Source organism: Heloderma suspectum, chromosome 3, assembly GCF_057233095.1.
Source record: "Heloderma suspectum isolate Gila_16-S chromosome 3, 16-S_ref, whole genome shotgun sequence".
In the NCBI taxonomy this organism is placed as follows: domain Eukaryota; kingdom Metazoa; phylum Chordata; class Lepidosauria; order Squamata; family Helodermatidae; genus Heloderma; species Heloderma suspectum.
In genome coordinates this window covers 308466204-308488349 of record NC_139460.1, presented here as the reverse complement: position 1 = coordinate 308488349, position 22146 = coordinate 308466204, and the positions used below count along the sequence as shown (strand labels likewise).

At 44.0% G+C, this 22146-nt stretch overlaps 1 protein-coding gene across 2 annotated transcripts in view; it reads right to left on the bottom strand.

Moving 5' to 3' along the window:
• FNDC3B (fibronectin type III domain containing 3B) overlaps positions 1-22146 on the bottom strand; it is a 385564-nt gene that overhangs the window by 326144 nt on the left and 37274 nt on the right. Inside the window, exon 1 of one of the 2 annotated variants that reach the window (XM_084847495.1) lies at positions 4758-4846. The exons of the other annotated variant lie outside the window; for it this stretch is intronic. The gene's annotated coding sequence lies outside the window, so the exon portion shown is untranslated. Of the gene's footprint in view, positions 1-4757; positions 4847-22146 lie in introns of those variants that run through there. 2 annotated transcript variants of the gene reach the window in all.

The window sequence follows — 22146 nt, the reverse complement described above, 5'->3', positions numbered from 1 at the left end:
TTAAGCCCACTTCCAGCCTCTCAGACACAATATGGTAAAAGGCTACTCTCAAATCAATAAAGACAGAAACCTAGTATCACAGCTTTAGACCTTAAGTAGCATTCTTGATGTACAATAGTAAAGGGAAGGCACAACATTACAAATATTACATTGTTTAGAAAAGGGTGGGCAACTTATGGCCCTCCACTCCAGGTGGTCTGGCCTATCGCTCTCATCTGCCCTAGCCAGCATAGCCAATAGTGAGGGATGATGGGAGTTGTAGGCCAAAACATCTGGAGGACCACCGGCTGCTGACCCCTGCATTAGAAGAACTGACTTGACCTCCTGTATCTTTTTTCATGGGAAGCAGATCAAAGACCTTGGATGTCAAATAAGAAGTGATCATTTCCAATTTAAAAACTGAGGCTTTGGTCTCCGCAATTGTGAAGCACACTTTGGTGTATTTCTAGCTGCCCAAGTCAGGTTGTGGGTGCACCTTAAAATGCAGAATGGTCAAGAGAGAGCCAGGCTCAAGGAATGACAACATAGGGTGCAATCCTGTGCATGTTTAGACCGAAATAAGTCCTACAGCTCCCAGCATTCCCCAACCAGCATGGCTGGCTGGGAGATTCTGGGAGTCGCAAGACACCCTTAGCCTCCTACAAGGCTGCACAACATTGCACTCAACACCTCCAGATACTTCTCTCACCATAGCTACTGCCAGAACACCTGGGATCTTCTTGGGAGTTTGATTCCTATTCATATGGTGTCCTAAAATTATGGGGTAATCTGAACTTTAAGACAGGTCACATTTTTGAATACTTGGGTCAGGATTTGGAAATGTGTCACTGCCCCAACTGACCAACAGCTCTGCTTGCTTTACATCTCTCCAAAAAACTAAAATCAGAATTTTGGCCGCCTACCTCAGCTCAAAGTAGTACTGAATCATTACCAGAGTGCTGGATTTGGCCCCCGAGCACTGGCAGAATGTGATCCCCTAGGATTAATCCTGACAAGGTGGAGGCACTGCTATAGGGGGGTTCACTTGTCCGGGAATTAGGGAAGTTGTCTTCTCTGGATGGGGTTGTGCTTCCTCTGAAGGAGCAGGTGCGCAAGTTGGGGGTGCACGTAGATCCATCACCGTCTGTGGAGGCACAAGCGACTTCCGCGGCGAGGAGGGCATGCCCCAGCTTCGGTTGATATGTCAGCCACAGCCTGGCCAGGGACAGCCCACCCACAGCAATCCATCCATGCACTGGTAATCTCAAGGCTGGACTGTCGCAATGCGCTTTGCGTGGGGCTGCCCGGCTGCGAAGTTGGCCCGAAAGCTGCAGCTAGTGCAAAATGCCACAGCTAGGCTGCCGAGTGGGACAGCCTACCGGGAACATACTGCACCAGTTCTGAAGGAGTTGCACAGGCTGCCGATCAGCTACCAAGCCAAGTTCAAGGAGCTTGTGTTGACATATAAAGCCCTAGATGACTTAGGACCTGGATACCTGACGGGAGTGCCTTCTCCCTCATGAACCTGCTCTGATATTAAGATTTAGCAGGGTGCCACATTTGCCTGGTGTTGTCAGGAGCGCCCTAGCGGCCTCTTACAATCCCCTCCAATAGCTAACTCAAGACACAGACGAAAAGGATTCTTTCCAAGGCTTTATTCCTTTTACAACTTAATCACTCTTTCAGACGCTAATCACCAGTGACTAAGCAAGGAACTGCACTGGGGTAGTTAGCAGAGTAGCCTAAGCTCTGGGTAATGCAGTTGGTCCCCGTTTGAAGGAGGAGGGCGGGAAGACTCTGAACGTATGGGCTATGGAGAGGTCCTCCCTCTTACCCTTGGGTCCTCGGGATGCGACCGTTGTTTTAGCGCCAAGCGGGCAGAGCGCCTCCTCTTGGCGCCCTTCATCTGGCGCCGCTCCCTGCAAGTGCGCCAAGCATCCAGCAAGGCCCCATCCCCCACTCTCTCGCTGCCAGGGTCACTATCTCTCTCAGGAATGCAGGCAGGAGGAATCTCTCCCTGCCGCTATGCCTGTGAGAGATGAGCGAGCTCCTCTCCCATGGGTTGTTGCTCTTCCTCAGAATCAGAACTGCTCTGGGGCTCTATGGGCTCAGTTTCCACCCTGACAGGTGTTTGATATGCAGCAACCTGAGAGAGGACATTCTCGATACAGGAACCTTGATTATGGAGCTCCCTTCCCCCTCATATATGGTCAGTGCCAAGTCTTACAAGCTTTCAGAGCCAACTAAAGGGCTGATAGTGCACCGAAGCTTTTGACTGAATTTATTTTGCTTCAGCTAAACTGTCATTTATCTGTTATTTATTATCTGTTATTTATTATTTATTTATTACATATTTATTTATTACATATTTTAAAATATTTATTATTTGTTATTTATTATCTGTTATTTATTATCTGTTATTTATCTGTGTCTCGTTTCCCCCATTTGCTTTGCTGATTGATGTTGCATGATTGTGTTGTGTTGTTTTGGTTGTGCCCAATTTAGGATTATTTTATAATGAAAAGCGAGTAGGAGTTTTTCCAGCCTTGGGTGGAGAAATCGGGGATTTAACCTGGGACCTTCTGCATGAAAAGCAAGTGTTCTATGGCCCCTCCCCAATGGCCTCCCTGACGGCTACTTGAACCTTTAATGACAGAACTAGCAGCACCCCCAACCGGAACTGGATCCTTCGGGGGGAGTGCAACTCCATCTTACTGAACAGACCAATTCCCTAACCACAAACACTCTGTCTTTGGGGGATTACACTTCCCTTTATTAGCCATCATTCAGCCCAACACTGATTCCAGTCACCAATTCAACATTTCCACATGAACTAGATCTAAGAGAGGAAGAGTTGGGTGCCCTCAGTGTACACCTTTCCGAAATCCCACTTAAGTTACTTCTAGATAAGTGTGTACAGAACTGCAGCCTTAAAGACCAGCCTCCTAATTCATCACAATCTCTACAATCAGGTTTGAGCAGCTTGTTAATACCACCATCCATCCACCAAGAATATACTGCAAGAGCACCTGGAAAAGTATTTTATAAGTCACTGCTTGTAAGCAGCTCCCTCCTCCACCCCCCATGCAAAATTCCAAAGCCTGACCATTGTTCAGAAATAATAGCTTTATTCAGCACTATTTTGATAGCCATGATAAGTATACGGTTATATTTTTATCAGTGTATTTTTATCTCTACTACAAACTGCTCTAAGCCCGTACGTTAGGAAAGAGTAAAATGTAATAAGCTAAAATGGAAGAAAGCTTTTTATTCCACAGATTTGGAAACTACCAACAGTATGTGGAGCGGGGAGGTTCAGTTGAGAGTTCTAACTTCATAAAACAGTAAAATTAAAGAACCTGAGGGACACTCGCAAGTGTTTCTGACGAGCCTTGAAAGTGACACTCTCACTCATAAATCTTTGAAAAGGTCAAGTTTCCCCTTGAAAATGAAATTACATACCCTATGATAATTTGTACTAAGGATCTTCTTCACATGACATACAAAGGGAATCTCCAGCTTATATTTTGGATGGTATTATTGTTTGACAACTCAAAGACTTCATCAACCAATGAAAAGTTTGGACTACATCAATGAAACTCTCACTCTCCTTGTCAGAATGTTCACCCATCATTTACAATTTAATCAGCAATTTAATGCTTTTCCATATAAAATGGACCTACTGGAGAGAACTAAGAAAGAGTTTGGGTTTTGCTTGTTTTTTAAGTGGCATCCTTCACCCCATCCTCACCCCATCCTTGGTTTATTTAATTTATATCCTGGCTTTCCTCCAAGAGGCTCAAGGTGGTATACATGGTTCTCCTACCACACACCATTTTATCCTCACACTGCAAAGTTGGATAGGTTAAGAGATAGTGATAGGCCCAATGTTTCCCAGTGAGCTCTATGGCTGAAAGGGGATTTGAACCTAGTCACCGTTCAACACCAAACACTACACAATAGTGACCAGGAGAATCCAAAGTAGTATGTCAGGGAGCAAGATTGGCATGCTTGCTTTCTACATGCAGGGAATTTGTGCCTGTAGAGAAGAACATTCAAACATGTGAGCCTTCACCACCAACCTGAAGTGGTCCATGCAGACACAGCTTGGCCTCTTCATCTGCCGTTCATGAGAATAGGCCTGTCCCTACAGTACACATATTGAAACTGAGGCTTCAGGATTTCCCCAAATGGCCCCACCTACTTAAGAACATAAGAAGAGCCCTGCTGGATCAGACTAAGGTCCATCTAGTCCAGCATTCTGTTCACACAGTGGCCAACCAGCTGCCTGTAGGAAACCCACAAGGTGGACATAAGTACAACAGCACCCTCCCACCCATGTTCCCCAGCAACTGGTGTACATAGGCATACTGCCTCTGATACTGGAGGTAACACATAGCCACCAGGACTAGTAGCCATGGATAGTCTTCTCTTCCAGGAATTTGTCTAATCCCCTTTTAAAGTCATCCAAATTGGTGGTCATCACTACATCCTGCAGTAGCGAATTCCATAGCTTCACTATGCACTTTCTGAAGAAGTCCTTCCCCCAACTGATCATTTTGTGGTTTCCCAGTCCCCGTCCCCCCCAGTCTAGAAGCTTGAAATGCCTCTCCTAAGACTGAAATATGCTGGTATGCTGGCCCAACCCCCTTTGCCTTTAGCTCCACCCACCACTGAAATGTAGCCCCTGAAAGCTTCTCCTGAGCTGAATCTGGCCTCAGGCTGAAAGAGGTTCAACACCCCTGCCCTATAGTAAACTCTGGGCTGAAAATACTCACAACTAGGCTCGGTATAATGCCAATATCCCCTCCTTCCACTGTTGTAACTCCAAAAACATTCCTTCCCTGTGTGCGCAGGAAATAATGTGGAGGCTGTTCCAGCCTTAGAATGGTTTGAGAATCAGGAAGTTGTTTTGTTGCTGAACACAAGTAGAAGTGACAGGGTCACCAAGCTCATTTATCATTCAGGGGCACGGAGGGGAGAAAGATCTGAGGTCCTCTTTGTATTTGGGAGGAGAGGGAATGATCCCCCTCTCAAAAAAAAAACAAAACCCTGTGGCTGACTCAGCTTTGTATTAAATTAAGTGATTTCCACACACACATACAGTGTACAAGACAGACATTTGCAGGGCAATCATTTTTTCTATCCTGTTGGTCCCACCGCAAAAAGAAACAAAAGAAGAAAATGTCCATGTGACTTCGGCTTTAATAGCTGCAGGCATCTGCCAAGTTCTATACGCCTAGCAGTTATGAAATAGTTTCCTTCCTCCGCCACCTTAAAAATATTTCTCAAACACACACATGCACACAAGTGGGGGAGAAGAATTCTCTTGGAAAAGAAGTCATCAGCTTTACTGAGCAGAGGGAGCTGCTTTAGTCCAGGTCAGAATATTTTGGCCATCTAGCCCAGCACTACTCTACTTTGACAGGCAGTGGCTCAGGAAAAGGTGTTACCCAACACCTGTCCCTCAAGATGCATTTAACTGGAGATGCCAGGACTGAACCTGGAGCCAGGATGGCCCCTCAGGCATGGCCAAAAAAGAGAAAATGCATCACCAAAAAAGAGGACAAAAGAAAGATAGAGATCTGCATAAAACTGGCATATGCTAATGTATATGTAACTTGAGCACGCTCCGGGAGAGAGCGCAGGACAGGAAGGCCTGGCATGCTATGGTCCATGGGGTCACGAAGAGTCGGACACGACTGAACGACTGAACAACAACAACAACAAAATGTATATGTATAAACATAACTTCAGAAAAAATAAATATAATTTAGACAGAGCTAGAGTACATCTCACTATAGTGGGGAAGACTGCGATCAGGTGACCTGAGTGTCTGCTGTCCTGGTATTAATTCTTGATGGAAGCCTTCAAAGCCCCTGTTCTCCTTTCTTATGGTTCTTGTCTTTAAATCGGACGTGTACTTGACAGCCCTTGAAACAGATGACACCTTCCAACAGAGACGTGTCTTCTGTAAAGTAGGACACCTGGCCACCCCACCCGGGACCTTCTGCATGTAAATTTTACTGCTGAGCTATGGTCTTTCCCAAGCCTCAGCGACGTGAACCAACACTGCATTGAGAACCTGAGCATGGAAAGGAAACCATCTGTTTCAAGGGCAGAGTCACTTCCCAGAAACATGACATTTGCCTGGCTCAAACATGAACTGGCTATCAGGACTGAGCCTCATGGTTTGGCTATCAGGCCCAGGAGTTCCTGCTTCATGTGCTCCAATTCTCTCTCACACCCTCCCTTCCTGATTAAAGGTAACCATAGTTTGCCGCAACAAGCCAATTGGGCTAGCTATGGTTACTGCACCCAATTGTTTGCCTCCAAAACAGAGCTGGAACTGAAGGATGCCTGTCTTCATAACTATAACTGACCTCGATGCCCCTGTTGAGGAAAGTGCAGCAGGTGGCTACTGGGGAAAGCGCCTTTTCAGTGATGGCACCCCGGCCGTGGAATACTGTCCTGAGAGAAGTTTGCCTCTCTCATTTATCGTCATTTTGGCGCCAGGCAACTAACTTTTTTTTTTCTCCCATGCCTTTTAATCTGCTCCAGCCCTAATCTATCTTATCCTTTTGATGTGGCTGTGACATTTGTGCTTTACTGTTGACCTGTTTGGTTCTATGTATTTTTATGTTTGTTTTTATCCCTGTTTCAGCTGCTCTGAGATTGTTTTTTTTTAATAGGGCAGCATATAAGTGCTTAAAATAGGTAAAATAAGAATTCAAATCAACGTTTCCACTTCTGACATAGAGGCAAATTGTAGTTTGCAGTAACCATTGCTTACCTAATTCAGATGTCACAACAAAACCTGGTTAGCATGGACCAGGATGTGAAGAAGGGGATCTGACCATGTGTAAGACACCAGGCCCCTGGCTTTCTCTGCAGTCAAACTGTCAAGTCATATTTTCAGTCAATTACTTTCATTATGCAAACTACAAGCAAAAGGCATTGCTTCTGGTTACAGACAGTATCCTCATGCATCCATTAGAAACAAGCTTTTCTAAGAGACTTTGGATCACATAGACTTCAGGTAGTCACCTGGGTTAAGGCACCATGAAAGGGAGTTGCTACGAAACTGCCACTGGCTACTACAGGCTTCCCTTCTCAGCCAAGTGGGCTACTAAGTCCTGCCCTCAAGGTGGGTGTTTCCAGGGGCTCGCCTCCCTGGCTGCCAATCTCTTGGAGCATCTTATGACCCTACAGTGCTCCTCCCTTTTCAACTGACCTCTGACGCTTGGGTCTCTTTTTCCTACCCGCCCCTCCTCGTCTTTAGGGACCTGCATTCCCATGGATTCAGAGGCCCCAGCCTGGCTGTCATCGAAATGATCAGGCTGCAGCTGGGCTTAATCCTTTCTGGCACTGTTATTCTCACTGGCCTCCTGCAGCCTTGGCAGCTCAAGAACGTCTTCCACCTCGCCCTCCCCGTCTGACTCAGAATCCGTTCCCATGTCTTCTTGGGGTGCATCTGCAGAGGTGCTGGGCCCAATCCCTACAGCATGTATGGGGAGGCATGAGACCGAGGTCTGGGCATGATGCCCGTGACTCAATAAACCTAATGGGTTTCTCTCTACCTTGGCAAGTGCAAGTCTTATCAGGCTCTAGAGAAACCATTTCATTTGCACAGGACAACCACCTTACATAATGCTTTAGTGCATCATGCTTTAGAGTGCAACAAAACAAGAGGAAGTGTCCTTTCTCCCAAGAAACCTAGATTAGGGGTGAGGAACCTCTTTCAGTGAAAGGGCCGAATTTAATTTTCAAAAAGCTCCCATGCAGAATGGGTGGGTGGTGCTGAAATATCCATATATTACTGCCACTATCTAAGCCTTAGGAGAGGTTGGGAGCGAAGGGGTGGGGCCAGGGCAAAGAGGCTGGATGTGGCCGCTGGGCCCAAAGTTCCCCACCCCGATCTGCATTTTAAAAATAACAGAGACCGCAAAAGGAAGGATGCAAATATAACAGGCACGCATAATAATGCTTACCACCTAAATATATTCCAGAATGTTCATTGCATTTCACAAACACTGCCAATTATTCTTACATACAGTCCTAAAGTAGATTAGTGTTGTGAAGAAGAATGCAGCTGCACTTCTCCTTTCTCTTATGGCTGCTGCCACCCCTCAATTCACCCAAGATCTTGGGCAAGAGGAACAGCAAGATCTCTGGGTTTTTACCTGGGAGGAAGCAACTACCAGCCACCCCTCAGCCTTCCAGTCACTACTGCTGAGTGAGTTCAGTCTGTTTCCCCTAACCTCCCCTTCAACAAGGCACATAGCATGAAGCAGCCGTCTGCCATGCAGGGGAGAAATCCTTGGGTGGTCAAATCAGAGGTTCCAAGACTGAAAGCTTTTTTAAGGTTAGGGATAATGGATGAGGGAGAAAGCAAATAGGTACCATCAAAAGAAATAAAACGATTTAGGGCACAATCCTATGCATGTTTAGACAGAAATAAGTCCTGGGGCATGCTGGGAACTGTGTAGCAATGTGATGGCCTGGAAAAACCCAGAAAATTCAGAAAAAAATGTTTTTTTCCATTTCTTCTGAGGAAGGTTTGTTTTTTTTTCCAAAAAATTGAACTATGAAATATTTTCTCTTAGAATTTAAGACAAAGTGCTTATATATTGTTACCCAGCCTTTACTCCCCCAAAAAATGATTTCTAAAAACTCTGTAATAAGAACACTTTTAGAAAAAGACTAGAGATGTAAAATGTCTGGAAATAATGAAGCCATGGGGAAAATGACTTTTTTAATCTCCTCTGTAAGATTCCCAGCATAATTATTTCTTCCATTCCTTATTGAAATTACTTATCTAAAATATATTTTACTGATAGACATTTATGCTCAGTTTCCCAACATGTGAGTGGAGTCACTATTGTGCATTCTTAACAGTAAATGTTTGGTACATGTTTGGTTCATTAAATGTAAAAGTATAGTTTATTCTACAATACTTACAAATTTACTGTGTTTAGTTTTAAAAGTTTTAAAATATAATGATATAATTTTATGAGCAAACCAAGTTATACATAAAATAACTTTAGGAACAGAAAGGTTGCTTTATCTTCCTAAAGCAGCCCTCCCCAACCTGGTGACCTCTGTATGTTTTGGACTACAGTGCCCAGCATTCCTGACCATTGGCCATGCTACCTGATGCTGATGGGAGCTGAAGTCTAAAACATCTGGACGGCACCAGGTTGGGAAAGGCTGTCCTCAAGCAACAAATTGACTTTAGATCCTGTAAAGAGCACTAAAAAAATAAGTATTTCTTAATTTTCCATTTTCCCCAATTTCCATTTTTTCCTGAAACCCCCGAAAAAAAGGTTTTTTTCCATGGCCTCAAAATTTCCAGAAATTTCACATCTCTAGAATTGCAGGACTTTTTCTTGTCCAAACGTGCATAGGATTACACATTTAAATAGCCTATAGAAGGCAGTCTTAAAGAGAGATTCCAATAGGGTGGCCACTTGTGCATCCCCCAAAAAGAGGAAATGCATCACCAGAGGCTAAAAAGGACACCAATTTGCATTAAAAAATTAATATGCTAATTTATATATATGGATACAAACGTAGAAATAATTACTGTCTCATCATAGTGGTGAAGACTATGACTAGGTGACCTGTGTGCCTTCCGCAGTCTGCTGAACGGGTACGAACTGGTGATGGGCAAATGTCAAGACTTCTGTTCTCCCTTCTTATGGTCCTTTATCTTAATTGGACTTGGACTCGACAACCTTCAAACAGAGGGCTATCCTCTTACAGCTCATCAAATAGAGGACTGCCCTCTGTAAAATAGGATACATGGCCACCCTAGATTCTAAACCTTGCTAGAAAGTTGCAAATATCACTCATGTTGTTAACTGGTGGACAAATTTCATCGGGGGGGAGCCCCATTTTTTATCCTAGTAGAATCGGCGCTGGGGAGTTGATGGAGAAGTATTCTCCATCCAGGTGTGCCTGGGAGTTTTGATATACCCAACATGTAAGCCAGAACCCACCCACTTAGCCACGCACCGGGGAAATGGCCCATTAATGCTTTACAACATCCCAAGACAGCAGGAGCAAAGATAAACACTGAAGAGATATTTTCTCCTTACTCTTCGCAGACAGACTCAAAATGTGCAGGGAATAATCCTGCATATTTGAAATATGCTTGAAACACAATGAGAAGGCTGCTGTGAAATAGGATCTGTAGCTTGGTGGTTGACCACATGCTCTCCATGCAAAAGGTCCCAGGTTCAATCTCTGGCATCTCCCGGTAGAGCTGGGAAAAACTCCTGCCTAAAACCATAGAGAGCCCCTGCAAGTCACTGCAGACAATACTGAGCTGTACAGACCATTAGTCTGACTTGATGCCAGGCAACCTCCTACATTCCTCCTAAATGGCTACATCATTTTGGCAGGTATGTTGGATTTTCTTTTTTAAGAGATGGGCATTTTCTCTCTCTCTTAAGCCTTTCTCCACACATATTATCACCACTACTAATTCAAGGGAGAGTAGAGAGTGTTCCCTCCTTCATGGATCACTGCCTTGTTGTGGCGAAGGGGATTGCGTAACTCAGTGAAGCCATAAGCTATGCCGTGCAGGGCCACCCAAGACGGACAGGTCATGGTGGAGAGTTCTGACAAAATGTGGTCCACTGGAGAAGGAAATGGCAACCCACTCCAGTATTCTTGCCAAGAAAACCCCATGGAATGTATCACAAGGCTAAAAGAGATGACGCCGGAAGATGAGCCCCTCAGGTCGGAAGATGTCCAATATACTACTGGGGAAGAGCAGAGGGAATTTCCAAGTAGCTCCAGAAAGAGTGAAGTGGCTGGGCCAAAGCCGAAAGGACACTCAGCTGTGGATGTGTCTGGTGGTGAAAAGAAAATCCGAAGCTGTAAAGAACAATATTGTTTAGGAACCTGGAATGTAAGATCAATGAATCAAGGTAAGCTGGAGGTGGTCAAACATGAGATGGCAACATTGAACATCGACGTCTTGGGAATCAGCGAACTAAAATGGACAAGCATGGGCGAATTTAATTCAGGTGACCATTATATCTACTACTGTGGGCAAGAATCCCTTAGAAGAAATGGAGTAGCACTCATAGTCAATAAAAGGGTGGGAAAATCAGTACTGGGGTACAATCTCAAAAACGATAGAATGATCTCAGTACAAATCCAAAGCAAACCATTCAACATCACAGTAATTCAAGTCTATGCCCCAACCACTGAGGCTGAAGAAGCTGAGGTTGATCGGTTCTATGAAGACCTAGATCACCTTCTAGAACACCAAAAAAAGATGTCCTTTTCATCATAGGGGATTGGAATGCTAAAGTAGGAAGTCAAGAAATCACTGGGATAACAGGCAAGCATGGCCTTGGTGTACAAAATGAGGCAGGACAAAGGCTAATAGAGTTTTGCCAAGAGAACACGCTGATCATAGCAAACACGCTTTTCCAACAGCACAAGAGGTGACTCTACACATGGACATCACCAGATGGTCAATATCGACATCAGATTGATTTATGTGCTTTGCAGTCAAAGATGGAGAAGCTCTATACAGTCAGTAAAAACAAGACCTGGAGCTGACTGTGGCTCAGATCATGAGCTTCTTGTTGCAAAATTTCGGCTTAAATTGAAGAATGTAGGGAAAACCACTAAACCATTCAGGTATGACCTAATCATATCCCTTATGAATATACAGTGGAGGTGAGGAATAGATTTCAGGGATTAGACCTGATAGACAGAGTGCCTGAGGAACTATGGACAGAGGTCCGTAAGATTGTTCAGGAGGCAGCAACTCAATCCATCCCAAAGAAAAAGAAATGCAAGAAAGCCAAGTGGCTGTCTGATGAGGCTTTACAAGTAGCTGAGGAAAGAAGGGAAGCGAAAAGCAAGGGAGAAAGGGGAAGATATATCCAACTGAATGCAGAGTTCCAGAGAATAGCAAGGAGAGACAAGAAGGCCTTCTTAAATGAACAATGCAAAGATATCAAGGAAAACAATAGAATGTGAAAGACTAGAGATCTCTTCAAGAAAATCGGAGATCTCAAGGGAACGTTTTGTGCAAAGATGGGCATGATCAAGGACAAAGAAGGCAGGGACCTAACAGAAGCAGATGAGATTAAGAAGAGGTGGAATGAATACACAGAAGAACTATACAGGAAAGATCTTAATGTCCCTGATAGCCATGATAGTGCGCTCACTGAACTTGAGCCGGACATCCTCGAGAGTGAAGTCAAGTGGGCCTTAGGAAGCATTGCTAACAACAACGCTAGCGGAGATGACAGTATTCCAGCTGAGCTATTTAAAATCCTAAAAGATGATGCTGTGAAAGTGCTGCACTCAATATGCCAACACATTTGGAACACTCAACAGTGGCAACAAGACTGGAAAAGGTCAGTTTACATTCCAATTCCAAAGAAGGGCAATGCCAAAGAGCGTTCAAACTACTGTACAATTGCGCTCATTTCACATGCCAGAAAGGTTATGCTCAAAATCCTACAAGCTAGGCTTCAGCAGTATGTGAACTGAGAACTACTGGAAGTACAAGCTGGGTTTCGAAGAGGCAGAGGAACTAGAGATCAAATCGCCAACATTCGCTGGATTATGGAGAAAGCAAGAGAATTCCAGAAAAACGTCTATTTCTGCTTCATTGACTACACTAAAGCCTTTGATTGTGTGGATCGCAACAAACTGTGGCAAATTCTGAAAGAGATGGGAGTACCAGACCACCTTACTTGTCTCCTGAGAACCTGTACGAGAGTCAAGAAGCAACAGTAAGAACCGGACATGGAACAACTGAGTGGTTCAAAATTGGGAAAGGAGTACGACAAGGCTGCATATTGTCGCCCTGCTTATTTAACTTATATGCAGAGTACATCATGAGAAACGCCGGGTTGGATGAATCACAGGCCGGAATTAAGATTGCCGGGAGAATGATCAACAACCTCAGATACGCAGACGATACCACCCTGATGGCAGAAAGCAAAGAGGATCTAAAGAGCCTCTTGTTGAGGGTGAAAGAGGAGAGTACAAAAGCTGGTCTGAAACTCAACATTAAAAAAACGAAGATCATGGCATTTGGCCCCATCACTTCCTGGCATATAGAAGGGGAAGAAATGCAAGCAGTGACAGATTTTATTTTCTTGGGCTCCAAGATCACCGCAGACGGTGACTGTAGCCATGAAATTAAAAGACGCTTGCTCCTTGGGAGGAAAGCTATGGCAAACCTAGACAGCATAGTGAGAAGCAGAGACATCACCTTGCTGACAAAGGTCCGTCTAATCAAAGCTATGGTTTTCCCAGTAGTAACGTATGGCTGTGAGAGCTGGACTATAAGGAAGGCTGAGCGCCGAAGAATTGATGCTTTCGAACTGTGGTGCTGGAGAAGACTCTTACGAGTCCCCTGGACTGCAAGGAGGTCAAATCAGTCCATCCTAAAGGAAATCAACCCTGACTGCTCCTTGGAAGGACACATATTGAAGCTGAAGCTCAAATATTTTGGCCACCTAATGTGAAGAGAAAACTCCCTGGAAAAGACCCTGATGCTGGGAAAGATCGAAGGCAAAAGGAGAAGGGGACAGCAGAGGATAAGATGGCTAGATAGCATCACTGATGCAATGAATATGAACTTGAGCACGCTCCGGGAGAGAGCGGAGGACAGGAAGGCCTGGCGTGCTATGGTCCATGGGGTCACGAAGAGTCGGACACGACTTAACGACTGAACAACAACAGAGAGTGTTCCCTACCTAAAGTCATGCAGGTGAGTTTATGGATGGGGGAAGAAGCTTGTGGGTCATACTCAGCCACTACACTACCCCAGCTCTCTTCGTAAAACGTTTACGGCTAACAAATCGTACATATGACTCATTTCAGATCCGAAAGTGGATCATCGTCATAATAAAAACACATCTGAGGACTTGTGGAGGTTTTCAACTCTTTCAGTGCATGCTCCAGAACCACAGAACCATAATAAGCTTGTACACTCAAGATTCTGGGACAACCCATAGCAAGGCTGCCTTGTTAGAGACAGGATTCAGCACCTATCAGCTTTTAGCATGGAGCCACTCAAACACAAGATGGCGGCTGACCATGGACTGACATGCCTGAAAGTCAGAAGACTGAAATCCGCAGCTGCAACAGGCTGAAGCAGTCATGCGACTCAGATCCCACGCTATACCCACAAAGGCAGAGCAGGGAGGCATTCTCTGCCAGTGTCCAATGCAAACTCATTTCTGGAGTAAGAGATACACTTACCACTAAACATCTAAAGGCTGAAGATGGAAAGGAGAAAAATCTGCTGAAGTGTTATTCATCCTTCTTTTCTGCTTATTGCATCAGCCTTAGAAAATCATGACTTCATTATCCAAGGAATGTTAAAAAGTATAGTAGCCATAATATTTCACAATAGAGACAGGTAGGTATATTTCATCACACACACACACACAGAGCATTGTGCAAGCATTAATGTATTCCTGGTTCCCAGTTGGAAGTCTCTCCTCCAGTCTGAAAACTGGTAGTAAGTGTGAAGCAGAAACTCACACCTTACCACTAACACAGGGTTTTTTTAAAAAAAGCAGCAGCAGCAAAGGTAACCACGCTGACCATAAGTAACATTCCAAAATCCGTATTAGCATAATAACTTTATTAGATCAACCAAAAGATCATAACAAATGTGCAAGCTTTCAAGATCTCCAGCTCTCTTTTTTATTTTTTACAATGCTGTCAAAACTATATAAAAATATACAAACAAATAATAAGATCTAGTATTATCAACAATTTAACAATAGAGAGTATAATCAAATTTACCAACAAAACCAGCAAATATCACAAAGCTCCCAATTCCACAAAAGGCTGCACATTCTCTTGATTCTTGTTACACCAATACATTACAAATAAGACCACTTTTCTATAAATCTATCATTTTGTTGTCTTCCCTCCTTAACCCTTACTATCTTAGTTAATTTAACCATACATATTCTTTCCCATAATTTGATAATCCAGTCATCAGTTGTGGGGGCAAGATCTCCAGCAATCTTAACCAGGCATGAAGTTATAAAAGCAGTAACATAGAGGAAAAAACAACAACAACTGACTTACTGGTGAAGTTGCATCGCTTGCATCTTCAGAGCCGCAAGATGGAATGAGGGAAGGGAACGTCTGTAGAACCCGCTCCCCCATTCTGTCTTGGGTCTCTGAACATGCAGACAATGTGACTTCACCCTCAAGTCAGTTGTTGCTGTTCTCTGCCTTCTTTCCCTTTCCCCACACCTGCTTTTTATCACATCTTGCCTAATGAAGAGGTCTGGAGATCTCAAAAGCTTGCACATCTGGGGTAATCTTTTGGTTGGCCTAATAAAGATATTACACCAATGTGGATGTAGATTTTTTTTTTTTAATCAAATATTTAGACCTCACCTTTCCAAGGTGCTCACAACATAATGTGGCTAGTCCAGTTTTCAGGTGTACAGAGTGGCCCAAAAGTAGGCATACAGTATAGTTCATTTGCATTTTATTACATTGTTTATTACGTTTACATTTTTTTAACATTGTTTAATCTCGTAAGTGCTCGAAATGTATTCCATCAACTGTCACGCCCTGTCACTCACGCTTCCCAACTGTCATTCTGACTCCACCCACACATCTTCTACTCACACATTCTCTCCCCCTCCCATCACCATTCTAAACAACTGTATACCTACTGTTGGGCCACCTGGTATGTTCTTGGCTACTACTGCCTCAATACATGGCCAAAAAAAAAAAAAACCCATACATCTCCATGTGTGGCTTGTGGCTTGCTCTGAACTGGAGCACTGCCTGTTATGAGGCAACTTCACATTTTGAGCTTCAAGCAAGATATAGAGAAGTCTCACATTTGCATTCTTCTCTGAATAATCAGAGTGCTTTGGGGCTATATGCACACCAAATTTCAGTTTACTCTCTAATGTGGAGTTGCCTTGATCCTGCCATTCCCATGAAGCTCCAAACAGCTTTTTATATATATATATATATATATATATATATATATATATATGTATGTATGTTTGCATTTTGCAAGTGTGGGATGAGCTCCTGGCTGACACTAGGAACAACAGTAGCCTGTTATTAATGTATTTTTAGATGTATCTTTGCAATGTGTCTTTCTAAAACTGACACCAGCATATGGTCTGCAGGCAATTTGCATAATAATAGTGCACTGAATTACTTTTATTGTTTGTAGTATATGGGCAGAAGCAAAATGGTATTATTTATAGGCTGACCTTTCTTTTGCACATGCTGAAAGTTATCAAGTCTTAAAAAGTTAAAAATGTTACAACATGAATAGGAACAACCAATAGCACAACATTGTGGCAAAGATCAACAGACCGCCACCCAAATCTTTAATACCACATTTGGTAACGCTTACCCAAAAAAATGTTTCTTACACAAATGTAGGACTTTCAGCCAAGTATCCTTACACAAAAGCAAGTTGTGTTAAAATCCATGGGACTTCTCTTTAAAAACTGTGCTTAGGTTTATGGTGATGAATTATAAAACACACTATTTTAAAAGTGTGTGTATAATTACTAAGAAAGATGTGTGTGTTTTTTTCCCCTCCAACAAAAAGGATCCACGACTCCAACTCTACATTAAGGCAAATCTTACAATAACAGCCAACACCACTGCAAAGCATACATGCTCTATTTCTAATATTTTACTGGGTAGGAATTGCTGAAGGTTTGGGAGTATGCCTTTTACAAGCTACATACTCACCATTTTGGAACAGGAGCTGAGGAAGCCATACATGCGGCAGGGGCATCATTTGTTCCTCAGGTAGCCTCTGTGGCACGAAGTGCCTTCTACTAGCGTCAGTTGGTGGCCCAGCTATGCCCCTATCTGGACAGGGATAACCTGACTTCAATAGTCTATGCTTTGGTAACCTCCAGGTTAGATTACTGCAAAACAGTTCAGAAATATGGTGGCCAGATTGCTGGGGACTAGAGGGTCTGAACATGTAACATCAATTCGGGGTGCTTGCACTGGCAGCCGATGTTTTCGTACCCAATTCAAGGTGCTGGTTTTATCCTATAAAACTTATACAGCCCAGGTCTGCAATACCTGAGGGTGTGCCTCTCCTGCTGCAATCAACATTTGAAGCCCTTCTCCGAGTGCCTCCTCTGAAGGAGGTTTGGAGGATGGAAACACAGGAGAGGGCCTACTTGGTGGTGGGCCCAATTGTGGAATGCTCTCTCCAGTGAGGTCTGCCTGGCACCAACAGTGTCATCATTTTGCTGCCAGGTTAAGCCTTTCCGCTATTCCAGGCATTTGATGGCATATGATTGGCTCTTTAATGCATCAGATGAAGTGCTTACAATTTTCAGTGATGCTTTACCTGATGCTTTAGCTGTTTTGCCCACAGTAACCTGTGCTGAAGAACACAGAGCTCAGAAGGTCTCCTGTCCACAAATAAAAGGTGCAAGAAAGCAAAGTAGGAAAATGCATGGGGAGCTGAATGACACAATACCTGGAAAGACAGATTTCCCAAACGCTGGCATCACCACCAGTCAATAAGTCAGCAGCACAGCATCAGAAAAGTTAGACTGAGCTGGAATTAAAGACAACTGCTCACTGTTCAGCCAAACACAATCAGCTAACGTAACATGTTGTTTTGCCTTTCACAGATATTTCCTACATAACAAAGTATCATTCTTTATTATAAGCCAGTGGAATAATTGCATAACATCATGCCAAATTAACATTTTGGCATGTTTTTAGTAGGAAAGGGGGAAATTGTACTCCAAGAACATTTATAGGTTTAAAATAGAAGAAATGTGAAGATCATATATGGCGGCATATAAATAATAGTAATCACCACCACCCAAGGAAAATACTTGGGTCAACAGATCAGTCAAATAAGAGTCAAGTATTTAGCATTCATTTATTAGAAAGGTAGCAACAAGACTGACATGGGATGAGTCCTTCAGAATTCAATGGGACTTGTTTCTGAGTAGACATGACAAGGATTGCACTGTTATAGTAATTACACAGACATGCACAAGCTGCCTGTTATGGAAGAAGTTACATTTTAAACAATGGTACACAAGTGGGTTTAAAAAATTTACAGATTTTATTTGGAATGAGAATGCATTCCTAACACAAGTCATGTTTCAGTTGAAAAACTATAGCTGCCCTGAACTGCAGTAGCAGAGTACACACACATTTGTATAAACCGGGGGGGTGGTGTAACTGTGGCCCTCGAGATATTTTGGCCTACAACTCCCATCAGCCCTTGCCAGAATAGCCAATGGGAGGGATAATGGGAGTTGTAGGCCAAAACATATGGCAGGCCACAAGTTGCCCGCACCTAATGTAAACTCAAGGCCAAGCTGCCAAGTACTGAGCCCAGAAGTGGTGACTCAAGAGTTCTTTCTGTGCAATCAGTAGTGTAGTGAAACCAGGGCTCACAATCATGCAGCATGGGCACGTTTTGATTAACAGGGACGCCAACATCATCTGCCACCCCCCTCAGAATTCTTTGTTCCCTCTGAGCTTAGCTGCAATTCTCACGGCAGCTGAAGGGAAATGAATTTTTCCAGCAGTATATTGTTGTGAAAGCCATCCCTGTTGTAATGCAAAATATTTTGGGATGGGTTGATCTTGAATAAGCAGTTAAGGGCACAATCTTCTGCATGTTTAAACAAGAAAAAAAGTCCTACAACTCCCAGAATCTCCTAGCCAGCCATGCTGGCTGGGGAATGCTGGGAGTTGTAGGACTTTTTTCTGTCTAAACATGCATAGGATTTAGGGTTGGCGGAGAATTTCTCCCCGAAACTTCAGGGGGCCGAGCGCCAACGTGTTCGGCCCCCCGAACAAGTTTCGGGGAGAAATTCTCCGCACCCCCCCCGCACCCCGCCCGGGACGGGACTTACCTTTCCCGAATGTCCCTCCCGGCGGCGGTTCGTCGGGTCTTCGTCAGGGGCGGCAGCCGATCTTTCGACCGGCTGCCGCCGCCGCCATTCCAATAAAACTAAAAAAAACAACGCCCCCGTGATAGGCTACATGACGATTAACGTAGCCTATCACGGCTAGATTTGCAAAGTCAGCCGAGATAGGCTACGTAAATCGTCACGTAGCCTATCATGGGTGACTTTAAAAAAAAAAAAAAAAGAGCGTACGGCTAATGGCGGCCCCCATAGGGAGCCGCCATTCATGTTCCTTATTTGGTCGCTGTAGTCTACGTAAAGATTTACGTAGACTACAGCGACCAAATAAGGAACGCGAATGGCGGCTCCCTATGGGGGCCGCCATTTGCGTACGCACTTTTTTTTTTTTTTAAGTCACCCGTGATAGGCTACGTGACGATTTACGTAGCCTATCACGGCTGACTTTGCAGATCTAGCCGTGATAGGCTACGTTAATCGTCACGTAGCCTATCACGGGGGCGTGTTGTTTTTTTTAAAACTTTTTATTTCGCGGCCGGGCGAGGCGAGGCGCCTCCTCCCCGGCCTGAATTTCGGCCGGGCGAGGCGGGAAGCCTCCCCCCCCCCCCGGCCTGAACTTTGGGGGGAGAGCAGCGAAGCGCCTCCCCCCCACCGCAAAAAGCTGCGAGACCAGGTAAGTGACTTTCGTGCACCCCTAATAGGATTGCGCCGTAAGACACATTAGTCTTACAAAAGCCCTTTTCCTGGTGGAAATAAAACTGCCAGAACTAGTTTGTTGATATTTTATTTATTTGTTCTTATTTAAAACATTTATATCCCTCCCTATATCATTAAGATAGCAGGATAGCGTAAAGATAAAATCAATTTAAACAGTATAAAACAGTAAATAATTTAAAAAGCTAAAAACATATTAAACACTAAACAAGCGAATACCACTTAAAATCTAAAGCAATACAACAGTTAAAACAGTATGCTACTGTTGAGGGAGTGCATTTAGCTCTCAAAGGCTTTGGTGAAAAGCCATGTTTTTACTTGGTGCCGAAATTAAACCAATGTCTGTGCCAATTGGGCCTCCAAAGGGAGGGCATTCCACAACTGGGGTGCCACAGCAGAGAAAACCCTCTCCCACGTCCCACCATACTATATGTCTCACACTGGTGGGACGCAGAAGAGGGCCCCTCCAACAGATCTCAGTTCTCAGGCAGGCATATATAGGGAGAGGTGCTCCCCCAAATATCAAGGTCCCAAGCCGCTTAGGGATTTAAGTCATCACCAGAACCTTGAATTCCGACCGGAAGCATATTGGCAGCTGGTTCAATTCCTTTAAGATCAGTGTTATGTGACCTTTACATGATGTTCCAATCAACAGTCTAGCTGCTGCATTTTGCACTAGCTGCAACTTCCAAGTCATCTTTAAGGGCATCTCCACATAAAGCGCATTGCAGTAGTCTAATTGGGAAGTTACCAGTGCATGCACTACTGTGGGTAGGTTATCCCTGTCCAGGAAAGGCTGTAGCTGGTGGATCAGCCGAAGGTGGCCCCAAGTACTCCAGGCCATGGAGTCTACCTGGGGCTCCAGTGACAGGGATGGATCTAGGAGTACACCCAAGCTATGCATCTGCTCCTTCAGGGGGAGTGCAACCCCGTCCAGGACAGGTCCTTTAACCAATTCCCAGATTCGGGAACCACCAATCCACAGAGTTTCCATCTTGTCAAGATTTAGCTTCAGTTTATCGGCCCTCATCCAGCAATGTTGATATAGATCAACACAGCAGCCTGATTTTTTGGACTTTCCGGGGGGTGGGGAGGGATGGTCATGATGAGGGCCTGCCCTTCAACATTTACCACTACACCACTGTGTACAATGGACTAAATGAGATGAGATCAAAATTAACATTTTGACATTTAACGAAGCTCAGTTCTAATTAGAATATGATCTCATCCTTGTAGCTTGGGTCTATACCAAATTCAAAACATTTCCAGTTTAAGGCAGTGGTCCAGCAGTATAAGCAAGACCTTTGCTGTCTTAAGGCAGTTTTTCACACATTCATACAGATATTGTCACCAGTATCACAAGTTAAGTGGCCAATTGGGAGGAAATGTTTCATTATTTCTAAAGGACGACATTCAGAGGGGATTTGAAGTTATTCTTGGGCCAAGATGTAGCCTCTAGGTTTTCAGAAAAAACACACCTTCTTTACCTAGGAATAGCATTAAAATGCAATGTTTTCCATGGGTTTCCATAGCATATTTCCTCCCTTAAAAAGCAAAAGCAGTTCCAAATAGGAATCAATTTTTAAATAACCCCCCGAGGTGTTAATATCAGCCTGTTTAATCCTGCAAAAGATGTTGTGTTGCTTAATGGAAGCATGCAAGGAAGTGCAGTCTGTTGATCTCACTGGAGAGCCAGGAGATTTCAACTCTGTTGGGGACGCAGCATCAGATCTTCTGTAATTTTTTGCAGAACTGATTAGACCTTCATTAAAGTCAAGTAAGGTTCTTCCCCATTCTTCCTCTTTTCTCTTCCTCCTGGCTTCTTCCTCTTCCTCTCTCCTCCCTCCCAAGCAGGCAAAGAGTCTGCTGACGGTCCTCCATCTTTTTTTTTTCCTTTTCTTTTTTTAAACTACAGCGGCAACTACAAAACCCGGCCTTGGCATATACTGCTGAGTAAGTCTGGCAGTTGGGAAGTTTCAAATTACTGGTGAATCAGCTAAATCTGATCTCTTTCTTGGCAATTAAGATCACTAGTGTCAACCCCAGCACCAATACACAGGTTACGATAGCATGGTAAGGGGCTCCCTGTGCACCCAAAGAACCATTTTCAACACTGCATTTTTTATTAAATATAAATGGGCTGCAAAACAATTTCCTCTGCTTTAAAGCAAAAACAAAAAAGGCGCCATATTTGTTCTTCACTCCTGATTAGAAGCATCCTATTGGTTTGTTATACCAAAGGGACTCTAAACCCTACCACTGGAGTGTCAACCCCAGTTCCAATATACAGGTTACCTTAACACAGTAATGGGCTCCCTGTGGTCCAATCTCAAGCCACTCTGCTTAACTTATCAGAACAGGGGCTCCTTCACACTGAGCTTTTATCCTGCAATTGAGATTGCTCCTGCACGGACGTTTGCGGGCTCTTTACATGATGCCGTGATCATCCAAGGCATCTCCTGCACTAAATGCCCTTTGTTCCATTTTTAAATAGATCGCAGATAATGAGCTATCAAATTACCCCATTGTGTTCTGCTTC